Below are 21,204 nucleotides of genomic sequence, written 5' to 3'. Positions count from 1 at the left end.
CCTTTTAGCTGGATAATTCCTACTAATCCGGTAGGATTTGATCAGACCCCTTCGTTCATTAACCTCTTAACCAAACAGATTTAGGAGAGTATCACATGCTTCCAGAGAACCTGGTTTACCTCTATTACAGTACTTGCCAAATACTGGATATTTCTCTCGCCCTAAGTACAAAAGAAATTTAGTGAAAAATATTTTTTTTCAGATAAAGATTGGCATAAGCCTATACATATATATATATATATAGTGATATAGTAGGTATACCTAAACTTCTCTCTAGATTTTTGATGACGTAATTTCTTAACCTCTCCAGATTTTTGAAGCCTAACTGCTCCTTCAATTCAGATTGAATTAGTCAGTAAGAGCCCTTCTTTTAAATTCTAACACCTTCAGGCTCTGACCCCAGTCTCATGTTTCCAACCTCTATCTTATCTCCCTTCTGCTATGCTATATGTCTTTCAAATTCTCTTACACCAGTTCTTCATAATGGAAGCATCACAAGGTTTGTTCATTTAGAGCTAGTCCAAATGCACCCCTAGGCACTTTTCTTCAGATCATCCTTGCCCTCCTGCTCTACATTGTGAGAACTTGGCATGCCTCTCCTCTGCGATGATCCAAGCTCCCCGGTGACAGTGTCCTGGAGCTCTACTTGCCAGGAATAGAGTAAGAAGCTCAGTTATCAGGGATATCAGGAAATATCATCTGGAATACATCCTAGGTGAGACTCCAACTCTATCCTGTGATGAGGAAAGTCAAAACCAACAAGAAAACAAACTTCAAAAAGCAGTCACTTCTTGAAGCTTATATTTTAGTAGGAGAGATAGGCAGAAGCCAGTTAGGTAAAAATATTACAACTTATGACATTAAGTAGACAACATAAAACAAGTACCAACTGAGAGTGGTTAAAGTTCAGATGAAAGAGCAATATTTTGGGGCCAAAAAAAAAAATACTTTAAGGAGAAATGAAGTGCCTAATGCATCTCACAAATCATTCTGTAAAATACTTTTCATTGCTTAAAAGAACAGAGTCTTCACTTATGTGGGATAGTTATGTGTTGGCCTGTCTCTGCTGCCGGCAACTCCTCTATGGATCTCCTGGGACCTGAATGGGGTCCCGCCCCTGGCCATGGCTCTGCAGATGGTTTACCAGTATCTTGCTCTGTCTCCCTCTCTACCTTAATCTCTCATCTCTTGCCCTCTTGAGACCCTAAGGTTAACACACGATGAGCCATTACACTCCACCAGATGCAATATTCTCCCTCTCTGCCCACAGTGCTCTTCCCTGACTCTTCTGTGCTCCTTGTTCTTCAACAGTCAGTTCAGGTACACCTGGTAGACAGGAAGTGCTCCTGGGAACTCCTGCCAGATACGGAAAATGGCTCTCCTTTCTGCTCATGGCACTCCTTCTTGTCTCCGCTGCTAATGTGATTACCCAATATTATAACTGTTTACTTCTCTGTCTCTCTCATTGGGATGGGATCTTCTCAAGAGGATAGCTACATTTCTCCAGTATCCGTCAACAGAGGCTAAGTAAGTGCCTGACAGGACACCACACTAAAACGTCTTTCTGTGTACTGTGGGAATACACGTGCTGGGGTGAAGAATTTACAGTGAACTGAAAATGCTCAAGAGATGATCCTACACCAGAGCTTTTCTTCCCCTCTTAAGAGCAGTTTTATCCCTAACTAAGATTGCACTTTAAACACACCAGCCGAGTGCCTTGTCTTGTTGGTTTCCTTTGTGCAAATTGCCAGTGTTGAAGGAATGCAAAAGAATGACACTGAGCATAAGTGAATGATGGCTGTGTAGGAGAGCCACTGCAGTTTAAAATGCATCTTAAGTGGCAGGGCTGTGATGGATTCACTTCCCTTGCTTGTCCTTGAGAACCAGCAGGGGCACCCGTGTTGGGTAATAATTGCTCTGCCTTGCTTGAAGGCATAGCACTTGGCTTATAGGACATTGATTCATTTGGATCTTGTGTATATTTCAGCCCCAGGGCATTCCCCACTGTTAAAATTGACACAGAACAGGAAGAGATAAATGTGTAAAGGCTGGGACTTTGAGGAGCCCTGAGGCTGATATTGATGAGGCAGTAGCCTTAGTGCTTTGCTTCCTGTGGCTTTTCTCCGTCACTGGGAAGGCAGACTAGTCCCCAACTAGGAATGAAACTGTTTCCACAACCAACATGTTAGAGGCCATATTTGCATCACTTAAAAAGGAAAAAGAAACATTAGAGAGCTCCCATAATTAACAGATGGAAATGTGAAATAAAATTAGCAAAAGAGTTTACACATTCTTGAGTTCTTGAGCTCAGCGTCCCTTCAACACGTGAAAATTCAGCCCACTTATTTCCTAACTGCCTAATCCCAAGTGGTGTTCTCTCTGTAGGATGTAAATCTAGTTCCTTTTGTTCAGATTGGGGAAATTGAGAAGCCAACATTAGCAATGAGTTCTTCCTCTCAAATCTAAAACTTTTTTCCGTATTGTTTTCTGTCTTACTTCTCTCAGTCCTTCAACACAGCAAGGGACAATCCAGACTCCAACCCCTGCACACGATGCTGCACCAAACACTCTTTTCCTTTCTTCTCTCCTTTCTAGGTGCTCCTTTTCACCTGTTGTGCTGACTCTTCTTTCTCCTCACATCTGCTCATTTCAGGCTTGCTCACAATGTCTGTTTGCACAAATTGAATCTTCTTTACACTCTTTCCCTAAATGGTGAAGTGCATTTCAACTACATACATACATATATATAAACACACACACACAAACACACACATACACATATATACTATATATGTATATATACATATATATACATGTATTTGAAATGAACACAAAATATATATATGTGTGTATTTATATATGCACATGTGCACATACATACATCTATAAAATGTGTATATATAAATGTGTGTGTGTGTGGTGTTTGTGTATATGTATTTAGAGCCTTTTGATGGCTAAAATAGTCCCTTGGATTTATTGTTACTTAGTAAATATGTATTTAGATCCTTTCAATGGCCTCTAACATTCAATCTTGCTTTGTGCTACACCCCTACATTTGCCATATGCCCTACTCAAGCCAAAGACTACCTGTCATGCAACCTGTAGGAAAGCCCTTTGTCTTCCCTCATGCTTTTCTCACCCTGGAGACTACTACTCTCTATATCCCAGGTCTCTGTCTGTCTGTCAGAGCTCTACTTAAACCTCTTCTCAGACACCATCTGATAGAAACATGATCATCTTCAGTTTCTCTTCTTAAAGGGTTGAATTATACCATCTTTTAGTGCAAACTATTCATATACTTCTCTTATGAGCAAAACTGAAAAACAAGAGGTAGTAGTCCATAAAACTGCATGCAAATATAATACGTAGAGAGTGGAATGAAGGAGTTCTAGCCAAAGTTTGTTCCCTTTTGGGAGAACATCAAGAGTTGAGTTTTAGCTGGGCATGGTGGTGTACCTGTAATTCCAGCTACTCCAGAGGCTGAAGTGGAAAGACAGTTTGACCCCAGGAGATCAAGGCTGCAATGAGCTATGATTGCACCTCTGCACTTCAGCCTGGGTGACAGGGCAAGACTCTGCCTCTAATTTTTTTTTAAATTAGTTTTGTGGAGTTAATAAAACAGATCTTTCTGGCCTAGCATATTTGGAAGCATCTTGCTGTGCCTGCATATGACTTGGTGGGTTGGAAGAAATAAGCTGAATGATCTATTGCCCGAATTGTGGTACCTAGTGGTTATTTATTCCTTAGGGAAAAACAACAGTTAAGAGGAGGAAGAGGAGCCCTACGGCATCGACTGCCCTGTGAAATGCATCACAGTGTGTACTGATGGTCCCTCCAGGCCTTTCTTGTTTCCAGGAAGGAATGATACTATCTCAATGAATTAAGCTAAGAAGGCAGGGAGGCCAACAGAGTCACACAACTCTCTTGTTCACTAGACATTCTTCATACCCCTCCAGTGGGTTGAGGGCAATCCAGACAGATCTGTGTGTTGAAGTTCCAGCACCGTATCTGTCATGCCATTCAGAAAGTGTTTACTAAGTAACAATAAATCCCAGGGACTATTTTAGGTGACAACACTTGAGAGCACAGACATTAGGCTTACATGTTTTTCTTGTACATTGTCATAGAGAATTAACTGCTAATAAAAGTTTCACAGTGATGGTGAGGCTAAATATCTATTACTCTAGGAGCTGTACTCCCAAGTGGCCTTTCACTATAACTTGCAATAGAGCTGTGACACTTTATAATTGCTGGATACAGGTTTTCCATATCGAAATACAGTTATGCATAACGAAAATACAGTTATGCATTAATAATTTATTGCAACAAGCTTTTTACCCTGATATAATAATTGAATTACTAGTTCATAGTCTTAAGGAAAATATTTCTGCACAGAAGTTGCTTTATTTCTCCTTTCTTGCTTGGGTTTTAGATTATCACAACATTTGCAGAAGAAACAGATGCCATGAATTTAATTCTGAAAACAAGTCAGACTGGTACATTTCAAGATCCATCAAGTTATTTCAAAATATATCAAAATTAGTACATCCAGTGACAAACTAATATAAAGGTTGTGTCCAAGCTGTGAAAAAGAGGCATTCCTGGCCTTTAAAAGAACAAATATATTCGGGAAATCACCATTTGGAGAGGGATCTAATGACACTGGAAAGTTTTCATTGAGAAAATCTGTCGTTATGTTGTACGAGAACAGCTGCTAACCTAATATATAAAGAAAAGAGGCCGGGCACGGTGGCTCATGCCTGTAATCCCAGCACTTTGACAGGCCAAGGCAGGTGGATCAACTGAAGTCAGGAGTTCGATACCACCCTGACCAACATGGTGAAACCCCGTCTCTACTAAAAATACAAAAATTAGCTGGGCATGGTGGTGGGCACCTGTAGTCCCAGCTACTTGGGAGGCTGAGAAAGAAGAATTACTCGAACCCAGGAGACGGAGATTGCAGTGAGTGGAGATTGTGCCACTGTACTGCAGCCTGGGTGGCAGGGTGAGACTCTGTCTCAAAAAAATAAAATAAAAAAATAGAATGATGGAATCTATCAATAGATCAATAGCTCCAATTGATGAGTGCCTTATAAGTAATGCCCTGTGTCTTTTGCATTGAGAGGAGGGGGCCTCTCTCTCTCTCTCCACACACACACACACACACACACACACACACACACACACACACACACACACACACACACACACACATATATTTAATAATAAAACATAATATAATAGTTACCCTTAAAAAAAAATAGCAATGGCCTGGCGGGGTGCCTCATGCCTGTAATCCCAGCATTTTGGGAGGCCAAGGTGGGTGGATCATGAGGTCAAGAAATCGAGATCATCCTGGCCAACATGGTGAAACTCCTTCTCTCCTAAAAATACAAAAAATCAGCTGGGTGTGGTGGTGCGTGCCTGTAATCCCAGCTACTCTGGAGGATGAGGCTGGAGAATCACTTGAACCCAGAAGGCAGAGGTTCCAGTGAGCAGAGATCACGTCACTGCACTCCAGCCTGGGGGACAGAGCAAGACTCTGTCTAAAAAATAAATAAATAACAGTGTGTGTAACTGGAGAGAGAAACCACACACTGCTAAATTGTTCCCAGATGACTTTAAAACATAATTAAGTGGCAAATGTCTGGAAGAGACTTTCTGTTACCATCCATTATCATCCATTATCAGTCAACAGGGGGCTTGTGCCTGCTATAGCCACCCACTTTGGTTCTCACTGGAGATTTCAGGATTGGTCCTCACCCTTGAGCAGATCTTAACCTAATGGAAAAAGAATAAACAATTTGAACTGCGGTATGCAGAGAAAGCTGCCAGAATGATTTTTCTTTAAAGGTTCCCAATCCAACCATATAATTATCTTGCTAAAACCACATCTTTTACTTCCCAGTGCCTGAAAAATTAAAGCTAGACTCCACAAGAGATATTCTGCTCAACCTTCTCTGACCCTGTCTCTGCACAATATTAACTACTTCTGTATCCCTCATCGCACTCTTAACTCTCAGTATCATTTGCCTCTGGGTATTCATCTATGTACTTTTTTCTAAGTGGAAACCCTACCTCCCACATTGAACACACCATGCCCCCAGCTGCCAGCAACCATGTAGTATCTGTCTAGTATTAGTTCCGTGTTTCTATTAGCCTTTGAGATTCTACTGAGATGTGACTTTCTCTAGTAGCTTTCTCTGACAAAGGAACAACTGATTATAGGAACCAGTATTGACATTTTAAGTGTTAAAAGCATTTAACAGACTAGGGGCTGGGAAGGGGTGAGGGGGAGGAATAGGGAGAGATTTGCTAAAGGATACAAAATTACAGCTAGTTAGGAGGATTACATTCTAGTGTTCTATATCACTGTAGGATGACTCTAGTTAACAATAATATGTAGTTTCAAATAGCTAGAAGGAAGATACTGAATGTTTCCAATACAAATAAATGATAGATGTTTGAGATGATGGGTATGCTAATTATCCTGATCTGAGCAGTATATATTATATGCATCAAAATATCACTGGGTATCCCATAAAACTGTACCATTATTGTGGTCAATTAAACATCAAATAAAATGTTTAAAGCCAACAGTTTTGAGGCTGGAGGTAGCAAGCTTGTGCAGATCAAATGGAAGGAGAGAAAACAGAGTTGGAGCCAAAGTGACTAGCACTTTGACCAGAGAGTCAGCAGTGGAAATTAAAACAAAAGAAAAATGTAAAGATGTTTCTGATAAGGACTTGGCTGCCATTGATCAGGGTTAGAATACCAAGGATCTTTTACAAATTTGTCATTAGGCAAAGATATTGTTATTAAGAGAATTGAAAAAAGTGAAAGGGGGAGAATATACCAGGAGAAGTTACCAAGTTCAGATGAGGCACACTGGTTAGAATGATAGCAAAACATCCAGATATAAGCGACTTGTGGAGTGTTTAAAATGTGGGCCTTTACATTTTACATTCTGTGTCAAGACAGAAATGATGGGCTCAGGATTGCGCTTCACATTGCTGTGGCACTTCAGCAAATGCTATCTACCTGTTATATGACTATTTCCCTGCCACACTGTCAATTCCACAAGCTAGGGATGGAGGGAAGAAGATAATTTCTTTTCTTTCTCTTCTTAGTTCTTAGTTGAGACACTCTCCTGAAAACAAAAGTCAAATTCACAACAACAACAGAAAAAGCAAAAGCGTATGAACACATGCCTTACCCATCATGCAGGAGAAGCCTTAGCTTCAAAGTAGTTCTCTCTCAAGGCAGTGGCTTACATGCCTTGCTTAAATAATATTCTCACAAAGAGCCATAAGTCCAAAACAGAGACAAGACGAAGAACAGACAGTTCCTTTTTTTTTTGAAAAGGTGGGAAAATCTGGGAACACAGTAAAATCGCTTCTCAGATTCCTCTGGTGCCTGCTGGTATCCTCTCTAGGCTGATAAGCAAGTGTCGTCCCTAGTAAGGATGGATTTATGCCCTGCCATCAGGCAAACAGAGCCCACACTTTTAGTGTCTTTTTAATAATTCTCAATATTTTGGGAAGGATTATTATGCTTTTCTTCAGGAACATGTTTCATATTCTACATATCTATAACTCGAACAATGGGAATAGTGTCAGGCACATTGTTGGTTGGATTAACCAACAATGAAAGAAATAGTGCTTCATGTAAGGGAGCCCTGATATAGCATATAATGGATGATACATTGATATGTTTTTGCATCTTCAGCCCCTTTGTAGGACATCTTTGAAGGACAGTGGTGAAAGGAAATCTTTCCACTTGGCAAAACTTGGAGCAGTGCACCTTGTTGTGCACTTTGCTTGGAAGGAGAAATAGCCAGATGTGCGATTATACACCGATTCATGGGCTATAGCTAATGGTTTCACTGGATGGTTAGGGACTTGGAAAAAGCATGATTGCAAAATTGGTGACAAAGGAATTTGGAGAAGAGGTGTGGATGGACCTCTCTGAGTAGTCAAAAACTGTGAAGATATTTATATCTCATGTAAGTGCTCACCAAAGGGCTGACCTGGCTGTGGCCAATGCTGAGTGCTCAATTTGCCAGCAGCAGAGACCAAAACTGAGCCCTCAATATGGCACCATTCCTCGAAGTGATCATCCAGCTACTTGGTGGCAGGTTGATTATATTGGATGCCTTCCATCACAAAAATGGAAGCAGTTTGTCCTCACTGGAATAGACACTTACTCTGGATATGAGTTTGCCTATCCTGCATCCAGTAGACATGGCAGTAGTCTTCTGCCAAGACCACTATCCGTGGACTTACCAAATGCCTTATCCACCATCATGGTATTTCACACTGAATTGTCTCTGACCAAGGCATTCACTTTATGGCGAGAGACACGGGGCAGTGGGCTCAAGCTCATTGAATTTACTGATCTTACCATGTTCCCTATCATCCTGAAGCATCTGGATTGATAGTATGGTGGAATGACCTTTTGAAGTCACAATTACGATGACAACTCTAAGTGACAATACTTTGCAGGGGTGGAGCAAAATTTTCCAGAAGGCTATGTATGCTCTGAATCAGCATCCAGTATATGGTACTCTTCCTCCCATAGCAAGGATTTTTGGGTCCAGTAATCAAGGGGCAGAAGTGGACATGGCACCACTCACCATCACCCCTAGTGACCCACTAGCAAAATTTTTGTTCCCTGTTCCTGTGACATTACCTTTGGCTGGCCTAGATGTCTTAGTTCCAGAGGGAGGGGTGCTACACACAACAATAATTCCATTAAGCTGGAAGTGAAGATTGCCACTTGGACACTTTGGGTTCTCCCTACCTCGAAGTCAATTGGCTAAAAAGGGAGTTACGGTGTTGGCTGGGATGACTGACTCGGACTATCAAGATGCAATTAGTCTACTACTTCACAATGGAGATAAGGAACACTATGTTTGGAATACAGGAAATCCCTTACGGCTACTCTTAGTGTTACCCTGTGATTAAGGTCAATGGGAATCAACAATGACTCAAGCCAGGCAGGACTACAAATGACCTAGACCCTCAGGAATGAAGGTTTCAGTCACTCCACCAGGAAAAAAAAAACCAAAAAACTAAACACCACACACACACAAAATAATAATAATAAAAAACCCCCACGACTTTCTGAGGTGCTTGCTGAAGGCAAAGGGAATAAAAAATGGGTAGTAGAAGAAAGTAATCATCAATACCAGCTACAACCATATGACCAGGTTACAGAAATGAGGAGTGACTGTAACTGCTATGAGTATTTCCTCCTTATTTTGTTAAGAACATATTTGTGCATGTAGACACTTGTACTAAGAAAACATCTTCATTTTATTTCCTTTTTCCCTTTATTGTGTGACATGAGATTTATTGACTTCACATTAGCATTTCAATGTATTTAACTTTATGTAATACCATCCAGGTTAAGGATGAGTGCACTTTGGATTGTATGAAGGATAGCTGTATTATGTTAGGTGTAATTACGACCTTATTATTGTCTTTATTTGAAGATTGTGTATGATTTTAGGAGAGGTGTGTTGGTTCAAGTTGACGAGGGGTGAACCTGTGATGGTTAATATTTAGTGTCAACTTGATTAATGCTTCAATGCTTGATGAAGCATTGAAGGATGCAAAGTATTGTTCCTGGGTGTGTCTGTGAGGGTTTTACCAAAGGAGATTAACATATGAGTCAGTGGACTGGGAGAGGCAGATCCACCCTTAATCTGGGTGGGCACCATCTAATCAGCTGCCAGCACAGCTAGAGTAAAGCAGGCAGAAGAATGTAGAAGGATTTGACTTGCTGAGTCTTCCGGCCTTCATCTTTCTCCCATGTTGAATGATTCCTGTCCTTGAACATCAGACTCCCAGTTTTTCAGCTTTTGAACTCTTGAACTTACACTAGTGGTTTGCCAAGGGCTCTCAGTCACAGACTGAAGGCTGTTCTGTCAGCTTCTCTACTTTTGAGGTATTGAGACTCGGATTGATCCACCACTGGCTTCCTTGCTCCTCAACTTACAGAGGGCCTATTGTGGGACTTTACCACGTGACTGTGTGAGTTAGTTCTACTTAATAAACCTCCCTTTCACATATACATATATCCTATCAGTTCTATTCCTCTAAAGGTAGTATACAGACACATGAGTTACACTTTCTCCCTGGGAGAAGTTAGTGTCCTAGAGAAAATAAGAAACATTCTCAGCAAACTCCAGACAGCTAGGCCAGAAAAGATGGGTCCCAGCTGTAGACACGTGGGCAAGGACAGAGGAACTGGCTTTTGGCACTAGAAAGGCTAGAGGGAAAAGCAATTATGAAAGAGCTCTTCTTTGGTATTTAAGGAAGGAGATGGATATGGAGGGCTCCCTAGGCTCAAAGAGAGTTATGCCTTTGTGGGTGGTCTATCTGGCTTCTCTTCTGTTAGGGTGGAGTGATGTTCTATCCAGTGTCCCTAGATAGTTTGTGCAACATATTGAGATAATAAGCCATTGCGTTATTAGTTTGAAATTGTTTTGTTCTCAGTGGACATTAATATTACATTGTGTCCTTGTGTAGCTGTATTTGTTACATGCATAGACTGTGTAAGGATCAAGTCAGGGTATGTGGAGTGTCCATCACCTCGAGTAGTTATCACTGTGTGTGTGGAACATTCCAAGTCCTCTCTGTTAGCTGCTTGGACATATATAACACATTTTTTTTGCTAACTTTAGTCACCCTCGAAGGTAGGCTGAAGGGGAGGATAGTGGTATGCACCACTGGCCTAAATTTAATGTGGAAAGTTTTTCCATTTATCCCGTAAGTTTCAAGGCCACTCTTGTTCTTGCCTTGAGTCCTTCCAAATTCTACTCTGGGGTTCCCAGACAGATGGATGCCTCCCTGGTGAAGGCCCCTCTAGCCCTTGTTCTGAGCTAGGACTTTTTCCACCTAAGTGAGTCTTCTCTCAGCACCTTCAAATCTCTCATTTTTTTGAAGGCCCCTTTCCCAATCTTTTTAATGTTAGATGTTTTTCCCCATCCTCCCTTATTACCAATTCACTTGGAACTCAGGCAAGAGAAAAGTAGAAAGCAGTAACAACAGACACACACAAACACACACATATACACACAGTGTTCAAAAACACCTTAATTGGGAGGCCTTATTATATTTTGTAACTTATTTATTCATCATATTTAATCACACAATTTGACTGGCCAATATTAATAATTAGGACCTGAATTTTGAAGTAATAAAGAGCTGGGAATGCAAGCAACGAAATCAATTATTCTTAGTTTTTAGGGTTAATAAGTCTGGGACACATGCTAATACCAGATTTACATATAAGCAAATATTCAAATGTTTTACTTTAATAATTTAAGCCCACAAAACATATTAACATATGAATATAAAGAAGATATTCATATTTTACCCTCAACTCAATATGAGTTTCCATTTTTTTAAAATAACTGTTATCAGTGTGATGCTCTAATCAACTTGTGTTCCTATACACACACATACAGACACAGTTTGGAATTGTGTGTTCTTTTAAACTCTCAGAATCTCTCTAAATACCCATGCATCAGAATAACTAAGACAAGATGGCCAAACAAGGTTTTTTTGTAATAAATATTGATCGAATCTGAACACTGGTAATATAATTGATAAAATGAAGGTGTTGGTGTCAGGTCAAGTACCTCCTCAGTAGTCACCAAGAGCACTCTAACCTCAAGTAGTCCTCCTCCTCTGAGTTCTGCCGTTCTAGAGCAGCACCAGGTACAGGATGAAGATGAGAGCTAAGGTCTGAGGGAGTGTTTAGTCATGGAGGTGCATCCAATAGGATAGAGTGAAAATGACACAGAGTCAGGAACAGACTCAAAGGTACTGCACATCCCTGTTGCTGAGGCAGGGAAACCAGCAGAAGCTGATAGGCTTATCGCCAAGAGGATGTGGACCTTAGGCTCAGGAGCCAGACAGAACTAGATCAGCTCAGAAAAGAACTAAAATGGCACTGCCTACCAGATTGTGCCATAAAATGGCATCCTCTACCCTGTAAACCCTAGCTCAGATTACTGATAGCGCAGCTAGTAAGGATGTGGGAACACGACAATGGATGCCACAGGGGAGTCAAACACCTTTCCCTAGTAACATACATGATATAACCCTAATTTTTTTTCTATTAGCCTAAATAGAAGGCTTCAATATTGTTCGTGGAAAATCTGCCCATTCATATTGCCTATTTACAAAGGATGCGATGTAGTCAACCTGCAGAATCTGTATGCACAGGGTTTCTAAATTCAGAAACAGAAACTGAGAACGCAGTACATTCCCATGGAGCCAGATTCATAGCCAGGCGCTCAGGTCAGAAAGATTCTAGTGCTCACAGTGTTCATGGGATCACTAGAAGAAGCTAACTACATTAGAGGTTTAAGAATCAATTGAAGTATTTACATTAATAGTAATCAAAAGTCTACAACTATTTTCCCAGTCCTCTTTATGAAGTTCCAAAACAAAGCAATTCAGCAGAATTTTACTGATCATGCCTGAATTTTCTGATTCAGAAATTAAGTCTTGTGGAATTTGCACTGTAAGCATGCGAGGTCAAGAGAAACAAAATCAAGGGTTTTCTTCACCATTTCTTGATGTTTCAGAGCAGGTCATCAAGATTTCTTCTCACCTCCCAATATCTCCTAAGTGTCAGCTGTTCCTAGACTCCTTTATGGAACCCCACAGAATTCAATACAATGTCTCACAAAAAGATGATAATTCCAGCCCTTTTTAGAAAAGAGCTCTGGGGTTTTTGAAGAAAACTCATACTTTCATCCATGAAAAGAAAAATGTTTCCTTCTATTCTCTGGAGCAGAAAACTAGATGGAAAAATACTAGCTGAATTGTGTGCCTTGAGAGGCTGGTAGAACTAAACTGAGGAGGCTGTGGAGAAGAAAGAAGCAGAGAGATGGCAGCCGGAGATGAAAAATTCCCCAATGACTATACAAGGTGTGTAATCATGCACAATTTACATGAAAAGATTAGTACTATCTTTTCATATTTGTATGAACGTCTAGTTTTCAAATAACGGCAAGCACCTTTATCTTTCAATGGCAAGTTCCTTTATCTTCACATATTTCTAAAGGTGTGTACCTAATAGATTAAATACTTAATTGAAGGAAAAAATAGGTATCCTTTCCCCTGCTCTGTTGAATTTGAATAAAATGTATTATTTTCAGTCCCCTAAAAATGCTCCCAAAAATGTTATATTTCTTCCCTTTATGCCAATGATGAATAAAATAAATGGTAATTAAGCAAAGCCAGAATTTGTGAACTGTGAACGTACTTCCTATTGTACTTTAAGCAAGATAATATATTGTTATTTTTAAGAGCGTAATTTGAGTGTATTCCTAAGTTATTCATCCACTAAAACTGAATGAAACAAAGACCAGCATGTTTTCCAACAAAAAGGGGAGAAATAGGTTTTCCATCATCATCTGGAGTAAAATGGAAAATATCAGTAAAGTAGCTCGACTGTTTCCCTATGTTGTGATACATTCAGCTAGTTTGGAAAGATCCCTTTATTCTATTTTTCATTGCTATTTATCCCAGGTGATCATAAAGGACAAGTCTAGCAAAGATGAAAAACCAAAATAGTGATAGTTTCCCCCAACCTTAGTTGGGGTCTTAAATAAAATAACAATATCTAGAAACTTTCAATATAAACTGTAGAAACTTTCTTTAGTAGGAAAAACAAAGAAACAACAAAAAAAATGTCTTCTACTGATGGAGAGCTGAGGTAGTAAGAAGTCTCCTTTTGATGACTGGGCATTACAAATTTGAGAATCTAATTTTTAAAGATAAAATCAATGAGATATTATAGTACTGAAATGTTACGGTGATGTAGAAAAAGAGAAATTTGCAACTACTTGTCCAACCATGGGAGACGATAAAAGAAATGTGTCTGGAATTGATTCCTCCCAGTGGATTCTTGGTCTTGCTGACTTCACAAATGAAGCCAGGGACCCTTGCAATGAGTGTTACAGTTCTTAAAGATGGGGTGCCCAGAGTGTGTTCCTTTCAATGTTCAGATGTGTCTGGAGTTTCTTCCTTCGGGTAGGTTCGTGGTTTCACTTGACTTCAGGAATGAAGGCCCAGACCTTGGCAGCGAGTGTTACAGCTCATAAAGGTGGCATGTGCGGAGTTGTTTGTTCCTCCCGGTGGGTTTGCAGTGCTGCTCATTTCATGAGTGATGTCGCAGACCTTTGCAGTAAGCGTTACAGCTCAAAAAGGTAGTGCAGACCCAAAGAGTGAGCAGCAGCAAGATTTATTGTGAAGAGCGAAAGAACAACGCTTCCAAAACGTGGATGGGCACCCAAGCCGGTTGCCACCTTTGGCTGGAGTGGCCTGCTTTTATTCCCTTATTTGGCCCCACCCACATCCTGCTGATTGGTCCATTTTACAGTGTTGATTGGTCCATTTTTACAGAGTGCTGATTGGTGTGTTTACCAACCTTTAGCTAGACATAGAGTGCTGATTTGGTGTGTTTACAATCCTTTAGTTAGACAGAAAAGTTCTCCAAGTCCCCACCCTACCCAGAAGCCTAGCTGGCTTCAGTTCTCAAAATGTGACTGGTAAAGAAACATTTAGCAGAATGGACAGCAAGTAACACTAGTTAAAATCAGAGAATATTATCGTTGTGGGATGGCTGAACTATATTTTAAGAATTTAGGTAGGAAGTTAATTGGATGTTTTCTGGATTGTTGTAATGTGAATTCTTTTGTTTTTATTAAAAATCTTCATATATTTGTTTAAATGTATTATTTTTGGTAAATTACTAAAGAAACCTTATTGTGGCTATGAGATTTCATCTAAGGAGATATGGATTCTAATACTGGAAATGACCAGCAAACCAACCCTGGAATTCAAGAGTATTCTGGAGTGAGACAATGAACTTCTATAGATTGTTGGGATGAGGGAGAATGGAATGTTTTAAGATACTGCTTAAATCGTCTTAACCTACTACATAAACCCTTGACCTCCCTTTTAACTTAAAATGAAATTTTCATGTCTCACGGTGTCCTACAAGGTTCTAAATCCCTACACACCTGATGGTTTCCTATTTCTACCTGAATTTATTTTTCATCATTTAGATGTCAGCTCAGCTCCACTGTGAAACCTTTTTAAATCTATATCTAAAATAATGATCTATATTCTCTATTAAATAACTCTGCTTTAATACTGCATGATCCTTTGCTCCCCCCAAATTATTCTTTTTGTATGCTTATTTATTTTCTGCATCCTTCACTGAAATGTACACTCTGTGGGAACAAATAATTTGTCTGTCTCTATCATCAACGCTTAGAACTCTGTTCAGCAGATAGTGGCACCAACAAATCAGTATTTGTCAAATGGATGATTTTGTTGCTCAGCTCACAATGAACAGGGGTGCTCCATCTGACATCTATTGTTTATCCTTACTGATCGCTTTTACCTATCTACTAACATTTCATGGGCTGTGTAGTCTACAATCAAAATAACATACATGAACTCAAGTAGGCCATAAGAAAACTAGGGACGGCTGATGCATGCCAATAAAAAATTGAGACTTGATATTTCAAGAAAATGCAGAAAATTGGTTAATATGCAAGAAGGTAAAACATTTTTGGTCAGGCGCAGTGTCTCATGCCTCTAATCCCAGCACTTTGGGAGGCCAAGGTGGGCAGATCACCTGAAGCCAGGAGTTCGAGACCAGCCTGGCCAACATGGTGAAACCCTGTCTCTGCTAAAATTACAAAAATTAGCTGAGCGTGGTGGTTTGTGCCTGTAATCCCAGCTACTTGGGAGGCTGAGGCAGGAGAATTGCTTGAACCTGGGAGGTAGGGGTTGCGGTGAGCCAAGATTGCACCACTGCACTCCAGACTAGGCAACAGAGTGAGAATCCATCTCAAAATGATGATGATGATGATGATGATAATAATAATAATAATAAAAGAACTTTTAAGGAAAAAAGAGAAATAGTGTTTTTGTCATAGAACTTTTTGTAATGTAACACAACAAAAATTGTTGAATAGTATATTATCAGGACTTTTTAAAAAGTAACATAATAAAAACTTTTAGCCTGTAATTAAGCCTGTGAAAATTACACTAATATGATAATTTTCAAAATATATATACAATTGATATTATTTTACCATTTAGTATTTAATCTCATTTTCATTTAATAAAAGACCAAAGAAAATGTGAGGATTTTAGAAAAATAAAGAAACTCACACATCACAGAACTCATTCATTTTATGACTGAGTTACAAAGAAAATAAAGTCTAAATGATTAATTATTGGCCACAGCTAGTTAGTGGTAGTGTTTTAACCAGATGTTACATTACCTGAAGGATAGCCCTGTGATTTTCTCACTAAGCAAAACATTTAGGATCTCCAGAACCAAAGCTCTGTAGCTCTGGGGCCTCTATTATTCTCTTTAAAAAATCAATAACCTCTCTATTTTGAGTGTCTATTTGTATTTGAGGAATCCAAGGCCTCAAATTGGAGCAGTGGTTACAGGGTTGTGGGTGGGACTGGACAGGGAAACATGTGGAAGAAGTAGTTTATGAAGAAAATTGTTGTACATATACTGTGTGTATATATGCTTTTATCTATTTATCATTGGCTGGATTGGCTGGATTGTTGAAACATTTCACTATATATTTATATATATTTCACTATATATGTTTATATATATTTCACTATATATGTTTATTTCAGTATATATGTTTATATATATTTCACTATATATTCATATATATTTCACTATATATTTATATATATTTCACTATATATATTTTTATATATATATTTCACTCTCTATATATATGAGACCAAAGAAAAGGAGAGGATTTTAGAAAAATAAACTCACACATCACAGACTCTATTTTATACATATATTTTTTAAATATGTATTTTAAATAAAAATATATTAAATACATAACATATATTATGTATCTATAGTTTTTTAAATCAGAAGCAGCAAGATTAACTTTTAATCAGAGACAGCAAGATAGAAGTTCCCATCTCAGCACTTATTTTTCAACAGACATATGCTAATTGTCTGAGTTTGATCCCCAGATCCTCCACTTAGTTTCTTTGTTAGAAAATGACTTCCCCTGTTTTCATTTCAATTTCTTGCTCTGTGTGGTGTAAATAACAATACTAGTTGTCTCACAGTGTTACTGGAAGGACTACATGTATTAGCACAGAAACAGCTTAGCACAGTATCTGAATACAGCATTGGTCAATCTTGTGGAAATGTTAGGTGTACACACCTTGTCTGGGGAGCTACAAGTTCAAAAGGCCTCTGTCCTCTTACCCATCGCTAACCTCTTATGTTCTTCTTATGTCTTATCATTGGAAATAACCTATCAATAAATTTGTTTCAAAATAAAGACTAAGGGCAAATGACTGGCTCTGTAGTGTAAACTTGTAGTGTTACTAACAGATTAATGGGATGTGAGGTGTGTTTGTGTGTGTGCGTCTGTTTCCTTTTAGAATGGTAAGACTTACCTTCCATCTACTATTCCAATCAAATTCTACCAGTATCATCTAGTTGCAAGTTTAGCTTTGTCTTTTCCAGTAAAACGTATCAATAATGTAAGTGCTTACAAACCAAAAGAAAAACAATGTATTCTCATCCCTAGTTCTTTGTCATCTACAGCAGGAAAAAAAATAAACGCAGAAAAAGAAACAAAAAGAAAGTCTTAAGAGATAAAGAAGAGAGTGGCAATTGTTTTACCATCCAGACATCTATGTGAGTCCATCAATTCGGTGCTCTAAACTTGGTTAATTCAGCACAGATGTGTTGATAGCATGACCTGTGTGGCTCTGTGATAGGCTAAGAGGATGAAGAACAAAATAGGACAGAGTCCTGTCTACAAAGACCTTCAATATTTACAGACAAGCCACTTAATCCATTGATTCTTGTGTTTCAGGAAGCTTCTCCTTTGGTGAGGGCAAGAGACAGCTCAAAAATTTGAGTTTAGATTGGATTTGGAGACAGATCAAATACCTCCCAGACTGACATAAAGGTATCCGTCTCTAGCTGACCTTTCTTCACCATGTGCTTTTGATTATGTGTTCAAAGAGAGGATGCAACAGTTTCTCACCTGCACGATGAAGCTCAAGGCATTTGCAATTACTCTCTTCAAATGCACAGGTTCTTCATCTGCCACAAGCCACATGAATGTTGCTCTGTTCACCTCTTCTCAGTTTTTGAAACATTTCTCCCCAGGCTGGCAGTGTGGATGGCTGAAGGAAAGGATGATGATTCAAATCGTAGGTGACTCTGGTGCTGGGTGTAAAATTTCTGTTGCTGCTCCTAGGTCTAGCAAGATTGAGTGCCAAGCCAACTGAGTTTTCTCTAATGCTATCTTTACAAAAATCAAGAGCTGATTCTTACACAGGTTGCACTTGGAGCAATACTGGTATTTTTCGGGCAAAAAAGAAACAACACTGGTTACTTCCAGTATGTACTTTGTGGGGTGTGGGTAAGGGATGCATTAACTCCTGAGGAAGGATTAAGCTGAAGCATACTCCCCATTACCCTGCTTCACTCCAGTCCTCTTGGCCTCATTATTGCGCAGTTCAATGCTTTCATTTATTCAATTCATTCAATAAATGTTGGGGAGTAAGTCATGTACACAAATTAGTGCAAAGCAATGAGATAAGCACAGTGAAAACACTGTGAACAAAAAGCAGTTGAGATACGAAGAAAAAATTATAATAACTGGGGGAATCAGGGGACACTTCACTGAGGAAGAGTTTTAAGGACAATTAGAAATGCTACAGGGATATTTGGGTTTAATCTGGACACTCTGCTATAAGAAGCAGCAGCATCCAACACTTTGAGGGAAAGCAGGAAAGGCCCTCTCAAGTTGTGTGGTTTATTCAGCAACAAAAGATGCCTACTCTATAAACAAGGAAGAGAATAGCACTTGCTTATAGATAAGAGAGTCAGTTGTGGGGCTAGAGTCCTGCAGTTTCCTGGGATTATTGGAAAAGAACGTGAGAGGCTGCAGAGTAAGACGGTGTACGGTGTGAGAGGACATATGGGAACAGATACTGTGAACCTTTATGGAACCATAACACGGTGCTTTCTGATGGGATCTGCCAATTTTTTAGAGATGAGGAGGCGGAGGCCAGGGAAGCTTAAATGATCTGCCCATGGTCTGGGAGTCAGTGGCAGAACTAGAATATTCAGCCTCCAAGTTCATTTTTTGGTTTCTCTTTTGTTTGCAGTCCCATAACAAATTATTTTTGTCTCTGCACTGCCAACAGAATTGTGATTTCTACCACTGTCCTTTTATTGGATACTTCCAGATCCAATCTGCTATTTAGTTATTTTTTTCTTCTTTTGTAAATAAGATTTTTTTCTTACGCCAAAGCATGTTATTTTGGAGAACATTTGCACTCAGACTATATGAGATGGTACATTCTTGGTGCTGACATTTTAGCATCATTACTGCGTTCTGCTTTTCATTTATGGAGCAATCTCAATGAACAAAGGAAGAAGATTCCTCTGGGAAATAAATTTTTGTCAAGATAAGGCAACATAACTTTATATTACCTAGCTGAGCATGTGGAGTACTTAAGCAAGACTCCATTTGGTTTCTCACTTTTAATGTATAATTAAGTTTGAATTAACGTTTAATTCTCTTCTCTATCACATATTTAATAGGTCCCACAGCTTTCCCTCTTCCACAAATCAACATTTTATAAACCAACGATTTTCCTTTCCTGTCCTTATGAATGCTATGAAACTCTGTACCCCTTTAGTGATAAATTTCTTCAATTTTTCCAGAACAAGCATACATTGGAAGACTTTCTGAGACCTTTTGCTCAAGGGGAAACCTTATTCCCAGATTGGATCAAGTTGAGAAGCCAATGAAGTATTGTCACCAAGCATAGAGGAGGAAAACACAGGCAAAGAAAAATGAGGATCATGTTCTTTCTGCCTCCAGTGGTTTACCCCTGGGAAATGCTGTGTAAGCTTGTTCATTTGCTCAGAAAATTAACCCATAGAGCTATCAATAGGAGCAGGTCACATGCGGGGATGGAAACTCATCTGCTCATGTGTCTCTGGCCACGTGCCTTTCCTGTGGTTGAAATTTCTCATTTCAGGGGTTGGCAAATAATAGCTGCAGAAACACAGCACACATAAAGGCTAAGTTGGAATGCCTCAGACTAAAGACAAAGGCAAATGTGTGGCTTTTATATTATTAAATTCTCCTAATATGGATGTATTTATTTCCTTCTAACTAACCTCAAATTTTTGGAGAAACGTGTAAATACGAGGATATCAGAGGAAAATCATATTGAAATGATTTAAGTGGAACATAAGCAAATGAGCAACATAAAATTTTTAGACAAGCCACCATTCTAGAGATAAAAGTGTTTCTTACAGAGGTAATGAAAGTCCTGAGGTTCTTACACATGGGTGTATCCAAAGGCTACCCTGACATCTTGAGAGGTGAGAAATTTGGTCAGTTCCAGAGACAGATCGGTTAATTTATTAACCTGAATACATCTACCTATCTGTACATACAGTTGACCCTTGAACAACGTAGATTTGAACTGGGCAGGCCCACTTATATGTGGATTTTCTTCTATGCCATCCTGAGACAACAAGAACAACACCTCCTCTTTTTTCCTCTTCCTCAGTCTACTCAACACGAAGAGGATGAGGATGAAAACCTTTATGATGATCCACTTCCACTTAAAGAATACATTTTCTCTCTTCTATATGGTTTCTGGATAGCTTTTCTTTTCTCTATTTTATTGTAAGAATAAAGTAGGTAATAGGTATGACATACAAAATATGTGTTAGTGAACCATTTATGTTATTGGTAAGCCTTCCGATCCGCAGTAAGCTATCAGTAGTTAAGATTTTTGATTATGCAGGGGGTCAGTTCCCCTAACCCACACATTGTTCAAGGGTCAAATATATAGGATAACTTTATATATAGAGAGAGATATGTTTATTTTCCAATTAAATCGAGTATGATTTTCCTCTGATATCATTAAGGCCAAGAGGAAGTGCATAGACTTGCTGATTTTGACTTACTATGAGCTTACAGATATCAGTCCTCTGAGCTTTAGGCTCCTCACCTGTGAAATGGTGATAACAATATCTCCCTCTCCCACCTCACAGAGTTATTATACAGATCAGTTGGGATTATATATGTTAAATCACAAATGCAATATACTGCTCTAT

General features: G+C 39.1%; 1 long non-coding RNA gene across 2 annotated transcripts in view; it reads right to left on the bottom strand.

The window, feature by feature from the left end:
- The window catches only part of LOC105492441 (uncharacterized), a 64,217-nt gene that overhangs the window by 5,265 nt on the left and 37,748 nt on the right, over window positions 1–21,204 (bottom strand). The window contains exon 3 of one of the 2 annotated variants that reach the window (XR_011609495.1): window positions 5,548–5,781. The exons of the other annotated variant lie outside the window; for it this stretch is intronic. This is a non-coding gene — a long non-coding RNA (uncharacterized lncRNA). Of the gene's footprint in view, window positions 1–5,547; window positions 5,782–21,204 lie in introns of those variants that run through there. 2 annotated transcript variants of the gene reach the window in all.

The sequence above is a fragment of the Macaca nemestrina genome, chromosome 11 (genome assembly GCF_043159975.1).
Source record: "Macaca nemestrina isolate mMacNem1 chromosome 11, mMacNem.hap1, whole genome shotgun sequence".
In the NCBI taxonomy this organism is placed as follows: Eukaryota; Metazoa; Chordata; class Mammalia; order Primates; family Cercopithecidae; genus Macaca; species Macaca nemestrina.
This window is presented reverse-complemented; position numbering and strand designations above follow the sequence as displayed.